The sequence below is a fragment of the Canis lupus genome, chromosome 15, assembly GCF_048164855.1.
Source record: "Canis lupus baileyi chromosome 15, mCanLup2.hap1, whole genome shotgun sequence".
Taxonomy (NCBI): Eukaryota; Metazoa; Chordata; class Mammalia; order Carnivora; family Canidae; genus Canis; species Canis lupus.
This window is the reverse complement of record NC_132852.1, coordinates 47,863,216-47,874,744: the sequence shown is the minus strand read 5'-3', so window position 1 is coordinate 47,874,744 and position 11,529 is coordinate 47,863,216. Positions and strand designations below refer to the sequence as shown.

The 11,529-nt window shown below is 55.2% G+C and overlaps 1 protein-coding gene across 5 annotated transcripts in view; it reads left to right on the top strand.

Annotated features, from left to right (window-relative positions):
* Positions 1-11,529, top strand: part of CAMK2B (calcium/calmodulin dependent protein kinase II beta) — a 76,950-nt gene that overhangs the window by 13,381 nt on the left and 52,040 nt on the right. The window contains exons 1-2 of one of the 5 annotated variants that reach the window (XM_072777186.1): positions 408-799; positions 1,360-1,449. The exons of 3 other annotated variants lie outside the window; for them this stretch is intronic. The gene's annotated coding sequence lies outside the window, so the exon portion shown is untranslated. Of the gene's footprint in view, positions 1-407; positions 800-1,359; positions 1,450-11,529 lie in introns of those variants that run through there. One more of the 5 variants, XM_072777187.1, reaches the window with a different exon arrangement.

Genomic DNA, 11,529 nt, shown 5'->3' with positions numbered 1-11,529 from the left:
CAAGTACCAATGTCTTTCCTTCTTTCTGGATGATTTTTCAGATTCGGCTGCACACCCCCCAGGGTGGTTTGCTGTGAGATGTTCGAGGTGTAGAACCCTGGTCCTCAGAGCATCCAGCACGTTCACATTGGGGGTGGCCCTAGGACTGTCCCCGTTACACACCAGCTCCCTCCTCCCCCCCACGCTGCCCCCCACCAGCTCCTCTCAGCCCCCCCAGCACTGGAACCCCACGCTATGTGTCCCTCGGTGTGGCTCATCCGCTCAGCGTCACCTGTTCCAGGTCCCTCCACATGGGAGCAGGTGTCAGGGTCCTTCCTCCTCCAGGCCGGGGGTCTCCTGCCGTGTGGATGGGCCATGTTCTGTGCATTCATTGGTGACCTTCGGGTTGTTTCTGTTTCCCAGCTGCTGTGAACACATCGGGCACAGGACCTTTTTTAAAGATGGACACGTATCTTCCGCTCTGGCCACGGTGTTGCCACACTGGGCTGTGCAGCCTTGAGCTTCCGTGTAGCCTCTCTGTTTCAGTCACCCCTCTAGAAGTGGGGGGACTGGGTCAGAGACTTTCTGGGGTCTTTTCCGACCCCATGTGCTGCTCGTGTGAAACCCATGGCTTTGCTCGGGGACTGGCCACAGAGTTCAGCCATCCGATGCTCAGGTGCCCGCGAGCCGATCACACGGATGTGTGCATTCCTCGAGAATAAAACTCAGGGTGAACTCAGATTGACCTGAAACACAAACCGAGAACGAGTCCCTGAAGCTTTACCGGATGTACACCTTGCAAGAAACAGCCCGTGTCCCTGTAAGTTCCAGACGTCCGACGCCTCTGCCTGGCACAGGGGACAGTAGGCTCCATGCTTGGGGGGCTTGTGCAGAGCAAGTGGTGTGTGCCCAAGGATGCAGTGGAGACACTGCCCTGACCCTGTTGCTGCCCCTTCTTCCATGGCCCCTGGGAGCAGCCTGGGCAGTAACTCCAGGCCTGCCGGGGTGGGGGGCCACGTCCCCTGTGGCCCTGTCCCTGACTGCCCGGCTGTGTCTCTGGGGCGGCTGTGGCTTTGTCCCCCGGGGAGCCCTGGCTGGAAGGCAGGCCCAGGTGCCATTTGGGGGGAGCCCCCGCTGGGGCTGTGTGTGACTCCAGCTGCCCTATTTCTCCAGGTGGGCATTCGGATCTGTCCTTGGTCACACTGACAGGGCAGTGACACAGACCCCTCTCCAGGGACGGGTGCCAGGCCCATAGCAGGGGTGTGGCCATGGAGCCAGGGCCATGGGGCCTGGAGGTCAGAGGGGGTTCCGTGGGGCGAGCGTGCTTGGCCCTGGGGGTCCCCTCGGACTCTCTCCACTGCAGTTTTCCCTCTGGACCAGGATTCCCAGCGGGAGGACCTCTCGAGGTTCCAATGTAGCCCGTCTCAGACTGCCCCCCGAGGACACCTGCAGAGAGGCGGAGCCCCCCAGGTGAGACACAGGTGGGGTCAGCCCTCCGCGGCCTCAGGGAGCCGGGAGACGCTTTCTTCCTCCAACACTGTGGAAGTGTTCACAGCTCTTGTGGGCAGAAGGACTCGGCGCTCTCTGTCCAAGCCCCAAGTAAGGTGGAGCCCCAGGCACCTCATGCGGCTGGAGCTAGAATGGCTGTGGGCGTCGAGGTTGGGCCAGGGGCCCCCACCCGAACCGGCTCCTCCTTGGGGAACCCCTTTGGCCCTTGGTCCCAGGGACCCCGGGGTGGGCTTGCTCAGCAGTCACGGGCAGCACCCTGTAGTGCTTGCTCGGGGCGCATTGCCTCGGGGGGAGCAGGGGGCCTGGCACCGGATGGGTGCAGGAGGCCAGTGAGGCAAGGCCGTCCTCTCTGTACCTCAGTGGTGGGTCTTGGGACCAGGGGTCATCATAGGTACCCCCCAAGGCCAGCGGGGCCTCACCCTCGGGACGCAGGCAGGCCCAGGGACACTGTACCACTTTCTCCTCAGTGTCCACCCTGGTCCTTGCAGAGTGGATGTGGGGCCGGCAGGGAGAAGAGGGCGAGGGCCGGGGGCGAGGCAAGGTGGGGTGGGTGACACCTATAGGCCTGGCTGGGCTTCCTGTGCGTCGCGTGTCACTGCTGCCGTGCCTGGCCCCCGGCTGGTGGCCAGCTTCCGAGGCGTCTGCGTTCTGGGAGCGAGAAGGAGCGGGCACAGGCCCTGCCCTGAGGTGTCCGAGTTCAAGACCCACCTTGCTGCCTCCCTCCCAGGCCCGTGAGGAAGCTGTTCCCTCCGGTGGGGCCCCAGGGGCTGCCCATGGTGAAGGGGAGACGCCCTCACGCAGAGGGAGCTGCGCAGCGCACCCAGATCCAACGGTGGGAGCTGGCGACTCGCGGAGAAAGGATCGGAAGCTCCCGGTGGCCGTGGCCATAGGAGCGCTGTCGGACGAGAGTCCACTTTGGGCGGCGGGTGTGCGGATGGTTCTCCCAGGTGGTCCCCACCCACCTCTGGGCCTAGCGCTCCTGTGGGGGGGACCCAGCCCTGAGAGTGGGTGGGCCCTGGACTGGCCAAGAGCCCCCCCCCCCCCCCCCCCCCCCGTGTAGGCAGGGGAGGAACCCCGAGAGGCAGAGCCTTCGGTGTGGAGCTGACCTGTCTGGCTGCAGGGGCCACCGCAGGCCTCGAGGCCACTCTGAGCTGCCAGTGGACGGGAGGGGGGCACTGGGCCCCAGGGCTCCCGGACAGTGCTGGGCCCTCCTCCCCCCTCCCTCCTGCCCTGTCTGTCTGTCCTTATTTTCCTCTTTGCTGGATGTGTACGAGGCGCTCGTTAGGACCATGACTTCCGGCGGGGGCCCAATGTGGCTGTCGCTGAAGATTCCTGGAGAAGCTGGGTTACTTGAGAGAAAGGGGAGAGAGAACTGGTGGGAGACGGGGCAGGTGAGCCAGACCAGCTGATGGAGGGGAGCCTCAGGGGCCTCTGGGCCCATCCCCGCTGCCCTCCCTGACCCTCGGCCACGGATGTCAACCAATTCCAGTACTTAGTCTGTTCAGGCTACTATAACCAAAATACCGTAAGCTGGGGGGCTTATGAAAAATGATTTCCTACTGTTCTGGGGGCTGGAGGTCCAAGGCCATGGCACTTGCAGATTTAGTGTCTGGCAAGAGCCTGCTGAATGGACAGCTTCGTCCCTGTGTCCTCACGCGCTGGAGGGAATGGAGGCATCTCTCGGAGGTCTCTTCTAAGGCACGAGTCCCATCCTGTGGGCTCCACCCTTGTAACCTAATCCCCCTCCCAAGATGCCTCCTCCTAAAACCATCACTTTGGGAGTTAGATTCTGACACATGAACTGAGGAGCACAAGCATTCAGACCATAACAAGTACCTTGTCGAGGAGACTTTTTTTTGCAGACTTGCCCGGAGTCAGCTGGAGGTTTTTGTGGGCCTATTTCTGGGCTCTCTGTTCTCTCCCATGGATGCACTGTCTATGCTTCCAGCAGAGCACCCCGTCCTGCTTCCTGCAGCTTCGTACAATGTCCTAAAACCGGGCAGCGTCAGCCTAGGACTTAGCTCTCCTCTGATCTTGTGTTGGCTACTCTGGGTCTTTTGCCTCCAAATAAACTTCAGTTTCGGTGTTGGTTTTTTCTGGGATCTTGATTAGGATCACATTAAATCTAGAGCAAGCTGGGAAGAGCCGACATCCTGACGGTGTTGGGTCTTCCTGTCCATGGACAGGGGATATCTCTGCATTTGTTCAGTTCCTTGATTTCATTCAGGAAACCTTTGAGTCTTTCTTCTATAGCTCTCCTATATATTTTGCTAGATTTGTATCTAAGCACGTCATGTTTTTTGGTGGTAACGTAGATGGTATGGTGTTTTAAAGCTCAGATTCGGGGATCCCTGGGTGACGCAGCGGTTTGGCGCCTGCCTTTGGCCCGGGGTGCGATCCCGGAGACCCGGGATCGAATCCCACGTCGGGCTCCCAGTGCATGGAGCCTGCTTCTCCCTCTGCCTGTGTCTCTGCCTCTCTCTCTCTCTCTGTGACTATCATAAATAAATAATTAAAAAAAAATTAAAGCTCAGATTCCACTTGCTTGTTGCTGGTATGTAGGAAAGCAATTAACTTTTGTATATTAATCTTGTATTTGCAACTTTAGTATAACTACTTATTAGTTCCAGGAGTTTGTGTATATGTCCATTTTGGGAGATTTTTTACATTGGTAATCATACTGTCTGCAAAGAAAGACAGTTTTATTCTTTTCTTCCCAAGCTGTATACCTTTTTTTTCCTTTTGTCTTGGTGTATTATTAGCTAGGGTTCCCAGTATGACGTTGGAAAGGGGTGGTGAAAAGGGACATCTTTGCCTTGTATCTGATCTTAGAAGAAAAGCACTTACTTTCTCTCCAAAAGTATGAGGTGAGTTGTAGGTTCTTTGTAGATTCTTGCTAAGGACTCAGCTATGCCCTGCCCAAATTAATAGGTCCAAATTAATAGGTCAAAGCCTTAACCCCCAGTGTGACTGTATTTGGAGATAAGATCTTCAGGAAGTAATTAAGGTTACTTGAGGTCATAAGAGTGGGTCGCTGACCTAATAGGATTCATGTCTTTATAAGAAGAGACACCAGAGTTGCCCTGCTCTCCATGTGCACCACTGAGGAAAGGCCATGTCCGCATAGGAGATGGTGGCTACCTGCAGGTCAGGAGCTGAGAGCTCACATAAGAAACTGAACTTGCTGGACCTTGGTTTTGGATCTCCAGCCTCCAGAACTGTGAGAAAATAAATTCCTGTTTTTTAAGGCCCCCCTCCCCCCAGAATGTGACATTTTGAGTTGACTGATACAGTGTTCTTTATCAAGTTGGGATAGTTCCCCTCTGTTCCTAGTTTGCTGAGAGTTTTTATTATGAATGGGTATTGGATGTTGTCGGATGCATTTGCTGCATCTGTTGATGTGGTCATGTGATTTTCCTTTTAAATCAGTTGATGTGATGGAGTATGTTAGTTGGTTTTCAAATATTTAACCAGCCAGCCTTGCATACCAGGGGTAAATGCTCTGTGGCCCGGGTTTATAATCCTATTTGTAAATTGTTGGATTATTTTTCTTTTTTTTTAAAGATTGTATTTATTTATTTATGAGATACACAGGGAGAGAGAGAGGCAGAGACATAGGCAGAGGGAGAAGCAGGCTCCACGCAGGGAGCCCGATGTGGGACTTGATCCTGGGTCTCCAGGATCATGCCCTGGGCCGAAGGCAGACGCTAAACCACTAAGCTACCCGGGCTGCCCCATAGTTGGATTCTATTTGCTAATGTTTTGTTGAGGATGTTTGCACCTGTATTCATGAGGGATACTGGTCTGTAGTTTCTTTTTCTAGTGGTTTTGGTTTTAGGGTAATGATGGCTTCACAGAATGAGTTAGGACATATTCCATCTGCTTCTTTTTCTCTAGAAGAGAATTGGTATAATTTCTTCCTTAAATGTTTGGTAGGACTCACCAGTGAACCCATGTGAGCCCAGGGCCTTCTATTTGGGAAGGTTATTAATTATTGATCCCATTTCTATAATAGATATAGGCCTCTTCACATTTTCCATTTCTTCTTGTGTGAGTTTTGACAGATTATATCTTCCAGTGAATTGGTCCATTTCATCTGTTTTATCGACTTTGTGGACATAGAGTTGTTCATAGTATTCATTATCCTTGTAATTTCTGTGGGATGAGTGTTGGCTCTGCTTTCATTCCTGATGTTAGTAATTTGTTCCCTCTCTCCTTTATTCTTATCCTGGCTAAAGGCTTATCAATTTTATGGATCTTTTCAAAGAATCAGCTTTGGTTTCATTGATTTTCTCTGTTTATTTCCTGTTTTCAATTTCACTGATTTCTGCTCTTTTACTGTGTCTTTTCCTTCCTTTAGACTTACTTTGCTCTTCATTTTCTAGTTTCCTAAGGTGGGAGATTAGATGATTGATTTTAAGTAATGTCTTCTCCATGTATTTTAGTTTTCTTTTTTAAAAAAGATTTTATTTATTCATGAGAGACATAGAGAGAGAGAGAGCAGAGACACAGGCAGAGGGAGAAACAGGCTCCCTGCAGGGAGTCCGATGTGGGACTCGATCCCAGAACTCCAGGATCATGCCCTGAGCTGAAGGCAGACACTTAACCGCTGAGCCACCCAGGGATCCCATTTTTTAAAAAAATATTTTATTTATTTATTCATGAGAGACAGAGAGAGAGGCTGAGACATAGGCAGAGGGAAAAGCTGGTTTTCGAGCTATCTTTCTACACTTGATCTTAACTAAAAGGCGGAGAAGCGATTCTAGCTATCTTTCTGTTTGTGTTTCCAGTTTAATCCCACTGTGATCTGAGATTTCTATTCTTCTAGATTTGTTAAGATGTGTTTTATGGCCCAGAACTTGGTCTGGGTGTTTCCTGTGAGCTGGAGAAAAATGTGTATTCTGTTATTGCTGGATGAAGTCGCCTGTAGATGTCCAGTAGATGCAGCTGACTGATGGTGCTGGTGAGTTCAGCTGTGGCGTGGCCTTCCCGATTTCCTGCCTGCTGGATAAGTCTACCTCTGCTAGAGGCTGTAGAAGTCTCCAACCATAATCACGGGATCATCCACTTCTCCTTGTAGTTCTATCAGTTTTGCCTTGTGTAGTTGGACACGCTATCTTCGGGTGTGTATGTATTAAGGCTTATCATGTCTTCTTAGAGAAATGATCCCCTGATCTTCATGTGATGCCCTCTTTATCCTGATAACTCTCCTTGCTCAAGTCAGCTCTGTCTGACATGAAAACAGCTACTCCTGTTTTTTTTTTAAGATTTTATTTATTTATTCATGAGAGACTTAGAGAGAGGCAGAGACACAGGCAGAGAGAGAGAGAGAGAGAGAGAGAGAGAGGGTCAGAGACACAGGCAGAGGAGAAGCAGGCTCCATGCAGGGAGCCCGATGTGGGACTTGATCTCGGGACCCCAGGATCATGCCCTGGGCCGAAGGCAGGCACCAAACTGCTGAGCCACCCAGGGATCCCTCCTGTTGTTTCAAATTACCATCAGCACAGCGCTCTCCATCCCTTTATTTTTCTCATTGTGGTAAAATATACAGAATTTAAAACTTACCAGTTTAACCATTTTTAGTGCACCATTCAGTAGCTTTAAGGACATACACAGTGTGGCACAGCCATCACCACCGTCCATCTCCAGAACTTTTTCATCTTCCCAAAGTAACTCTGTCTCCAGGGAAGCATCCCAGCGTGTTCTGCCCCCTTCAGACTCCCCTGCATCCGCTGGGCTGGAGCCCCTCTTGTTCCCATCATTTCTGCTGCCTCAAGCCCTCCAGAAAGCTTCTCAAGGGTGTGTGTAGTCTGGGAGAACTGGGACCCAAGGAACCGCCACTGTGGTGCAGAAGGGTGGTGGGTCTGGGCAGTGTTGAGGGTGACGGTGTGAGCCGTGAGACTTACATCGAACACTGGGGACACATATCGAGGTCAAGCTCTCTTCATCTGTGTGGGGCTGTACGAACTCTGTGACCGAACAAGTCATGATGCTTCGTCACCATTGTGCGACCTTACGCCTAGATGTTGTCCGGGTGTGCATCACAGGTGGGCGGGCAGGGCCCTGCTGGGTTTTTGGTCTGACCTGCATCCACAAGACTCCAGGTGAAGTGGCTGCTCTTTTTGGGTTTGGCTGTGTGTCCTTGAGGGTGCTGGGGACCTCAGCTGGCCGGCCGGTGGTGTGTCTGCCCTGCCTCGCCATCTCTTGCTTTGTGGACCGATTCATCCAGAAGATGTCTGTTGCTGGACTTCCAGGGGTCTCATAGCATCTCAGAAAGGGGTCAGTCTTGAGGCCTTTAGACCAGAAGCCCCTCTGCCCCCATTCCTGGCCCTCCTGAGACTTTCTGAGCAAAGATTTATGTGGTGGAGTGAGTTAGGGAAGGGCCGCACCTTGTACTCCCTAGTTGGACACTCATAGCCCAGATGAGCATGTTGACTTGGGAAGTCCCGCAACTGAAAAAGAAAGGAGGGAAGGCAGGAGGAAGGTGATCCATTTATCCTACTGGTTCCCAAACTTACATGCCCACGAAGCCCCCTCTGTACCTACCCCCCGTTAACCTCCTGTGGAGGAGATACTTGAGGAACATGATTTGGAAAACGTTTCCCTGGGGCATGTGGTGGCAAACTCCATGAGGTAGCGTTGGGGCAGCGCGTGCTGGCAGCTGAATTAATCGTGTCTCCTCAGAATTGGCACGTGGGTGTGCTGACCCCGGTGCCTCAGAATGTGACCTGGTGTGGAGATAGGCCCCGGGCACGTGTAACAAGTTACATCCTACAGCAGGATGCCCCTCATCTAATACAACTGTGTCTTTCTAAAATGGAGAAATTTGGATAGAGACGTGCACACAGGGAGAATGCCGTGTAAATGGGAAAGCAGAGGTTGGGGTGATGCTTCTGCAAACCAGGGAGCACCGAGGATCTCCAGAAAACCCCCAGGAGCTGGGAGAGGCCAGAACAGAGCCTCCCCCACCACCTCAGGAGGGACCAGGACGTTGATCTGGGACTTCTGGCCTCTGGGTCGGGGAGACAGCGCCTTTCTGCTGTTTGAGCCGCCAGCCTGTGGTGCTTCCTAAGGTGGCCCCAGGACACTAGCACAGCAGGGACGAGCAGAGCTTTAGCTCCTCGCCTGGGCTCAGAGGTCGGGGCTGGGAGCCGCCGGGATTCGGAGGGCCTTGGGAAGGCCGGTTTGGACAGGTGTTGCAAACCGCCCAGCTGTGGGCCTTAGTAAAGTCCATGGAAATAATGGAGATGTGAAGGGCAGGCCATTTATGAGGAGGGAGATCATCATCCCAAATGCCTGCCAGCCGAGGGAGCGCTCCACTTCCCTGGAGGAATGTTCTCTGCTCCAGAGAGGGCCAGCTGTGATCTAGCGCAGAGCGGGGATGTGTGGGAAGTGACGCTCAACAGCAAAGCCGACCAAAAACCAGGCCCTGGCACACTCGGCTTGTCTGGATGCTGCCGAGGCCGCGGGGGTGCGAGCGTTCACATGGACGATGACATGTCCATGCTGGTCTCTAGTCACGCTTCTTCAGGCCCGTTTCCCTGTTTCCTCCCTGGACAGCTGTGGGACATGGTCCCCAGAGTGACAGCCAGGATGTTTCTGGGGATGGGCAGCTCTTGTGGGCCTGAGCCCTGGATGTCCCCGCTGCAGCGGGACCTGTAGCTCCTGCCCAGTGGGACACGTGCTTGTCCAGATCCTGTTGGGGAGCTGCTCGCTCTCCTCACTAGGAGAGGCAGAGGAGGCTGGGAGGTTGAGAGGCAGAGGAGGCTGGGGAGGCAGAGGAGGCTGAGAGGCAGGGGAAGCAGAGGAGGCTGGAAGACTGGGGGGGCAGGGGAGGCTGGGAGGTAGAGGAGGCTGGGAGGCAGAGGAGGTTGGGGAGGCAGGGAGGCTGGGAGGCAGGGGGGCTGGGGAGGCAGAGGAGGCTGGGAGGCAGGGGAGGCTGGGGAGGCTGAGGAGGCTGGGAGGCAGGGGAGGCTGGGAGGCCTGGGAAGCTGACATACTCTCCTGGTGTCCCTGGGATGGGTGTCCTCTGATAGAGCAGTTTGCAGCTGCCTCATGTCATGCTGTGGAAGAGTTGTTTATGATGTTTCTGAGAGGGAAGAGAAAGCAGAATGTAAGCAGCACCTTCAACTTGTTCTTTAAACTATTTTGTTGATTCCATTTTCTGCTGTGAGCATGGATTGTTTATTATTATTATTATTATTAGCAGGAAAATACATAATAATCAGTAGTCTTGGCTCTCTGTTTCATGGAGAAGTTAATGTTTTCCACCCAATTACTTAAGTTAAGATAGAAAATATAAAAGGACCCCCTTTCCTTCATTCGCAGGAGCTCATTTCAGTCAGAGGTGGCTTAAAAACATTAAGCTATGGGACAAATAAATAGCAGCTGGTTTAGTTTAGATGAAGGCACATGAACAGGCCAGGGGCCTTTCTGACTCCTGCGTAGTGCACCCCCACCCCGGCACAGGCCCCCCCAGCTAAGCCTATCTGGGGCGGCCAGACCTGGGAGAGAGGACACCCCTTAGGGCTCTGTGGGGGAGACAACCTGTCTGGCCAGCAGGTGCTCCCAGTGCTTGCCTAGCCCAGGGGAGAGGTCATGCAGCCGACGGTGGGCTCAGGGTGGGAGTGGGGGGAGCACGCGTGCATCCTCCATGGGCTGCCTCCCCCAGGCAGGCAGGGGTGGGTCCTTTGATTTGCCCAAGGCCTCTGGCTTTGTCGGGGGTGCACTTGGAGACCCCGCGGGAACACAGCAGCCTCCTGCGGGGCCTGAGGTCTGGACGTGGGGGTGGCCGAGCTGGCCGCCCGGGCACCGGCACTGATGCACCTGTGCTGCGGGCTGGCCCTCCTGACTCCTTCGGAACCTGGCCAGTCGGCTGCTCAGCCAGGTGGGGAGTGGCGGTGGGGGCGGCAGGGCGAGGGGCTCCCGGTGTGTGCCTTGGGCCTGGAAGCTGGGTGGGGCTGAGCCCCCCAGCTAAGCAGGGAGGGCGCAGCAGGGGCAGGGGTGAGGTTGACAGGGGCAGATGCAGCCACAGCGACAGGGCGGGGCTGGCAGAGGAGAGGTGCGGGAAGGAAGGGGCAGAGGCGGGGCGGGCGGAGGCAGGTGCGCTCTGGGCCGGTGGGCAGGTGGGCAGGTGGGCAGGTGGGCAGAGCAGGGGGGCAAGTGTTCCTGGGGAAGGTGTGGCGGGAGCCAGTGGCGGCCGCAGGTGATGTGCATCAGGCGCGAGCTCCATGCGGCACTGGAGGCAGGCATGTGCGGGTGTTTCAGGCTGGAGGAAAGTGGGGTGCGGACCGTGCTGCCGGGGGGGCCCAGGCTGGACCCGGAGGGGAGGGAGGTCCGGGGGTGTGTGGCCTTGCCCCCTGTGCAGAGGCCCCCACACCGCCTGCCCCGAGGGTGGGGTCCTGTGTGTGAGGATGCAGAGGAGGGGGCAGCTCCTAGAAAGGTGGGGAGAGCAGGGGGCAGGGTGACCTCGCAGGGCTCCCCTGGGTGGGAGACCTCCGCAGGCAGACGGAGGGCACGCCCTGGAGGCCCCTGAGCAGAGCCGGAGGGCGCGGGTGTGGGGGGTGCTCGCCGCGGGTTCCTGCACTGCATCCGCCCCCTGGGGAAGGTGGTCCGCTGTCAGCCTGGCCTGGTGCCTGCTGGTTGAACTCAAGTGATCTGAATAGGGTGTTGGGGTCCTGAGGCCCCTGGGCAGCAAGTGCTGGGGGGCCTTTAAAAGTCAGATAAAACTCATTTAAAAATAAGTGTTTAGAGTCCTTGTGGGTCTGAAGGCTCGGAAAAGATCGGGTTCACTGCGTGGGTGGCATCGCAGAGAAGTGTCCTGGAGTTCAGAACAGAGACCCCGAGTTGTGTTGGGTCCTTGTCCTCAAAGATTCGGTTCTGGGGGTAGGACATGGTGCGTTGGAGGGAGGATGTGCGGTGTCCAGGACATGGGGACCTTGGCTCGTGGGGAACAGCATAGGTTTCCCAGCGCACTGGTGGTTCTCGGGGTGCAGCCCTGAGCCTGCCAGCCGGAGCCCCAGTCCAGGTGCCGGAGGGCTG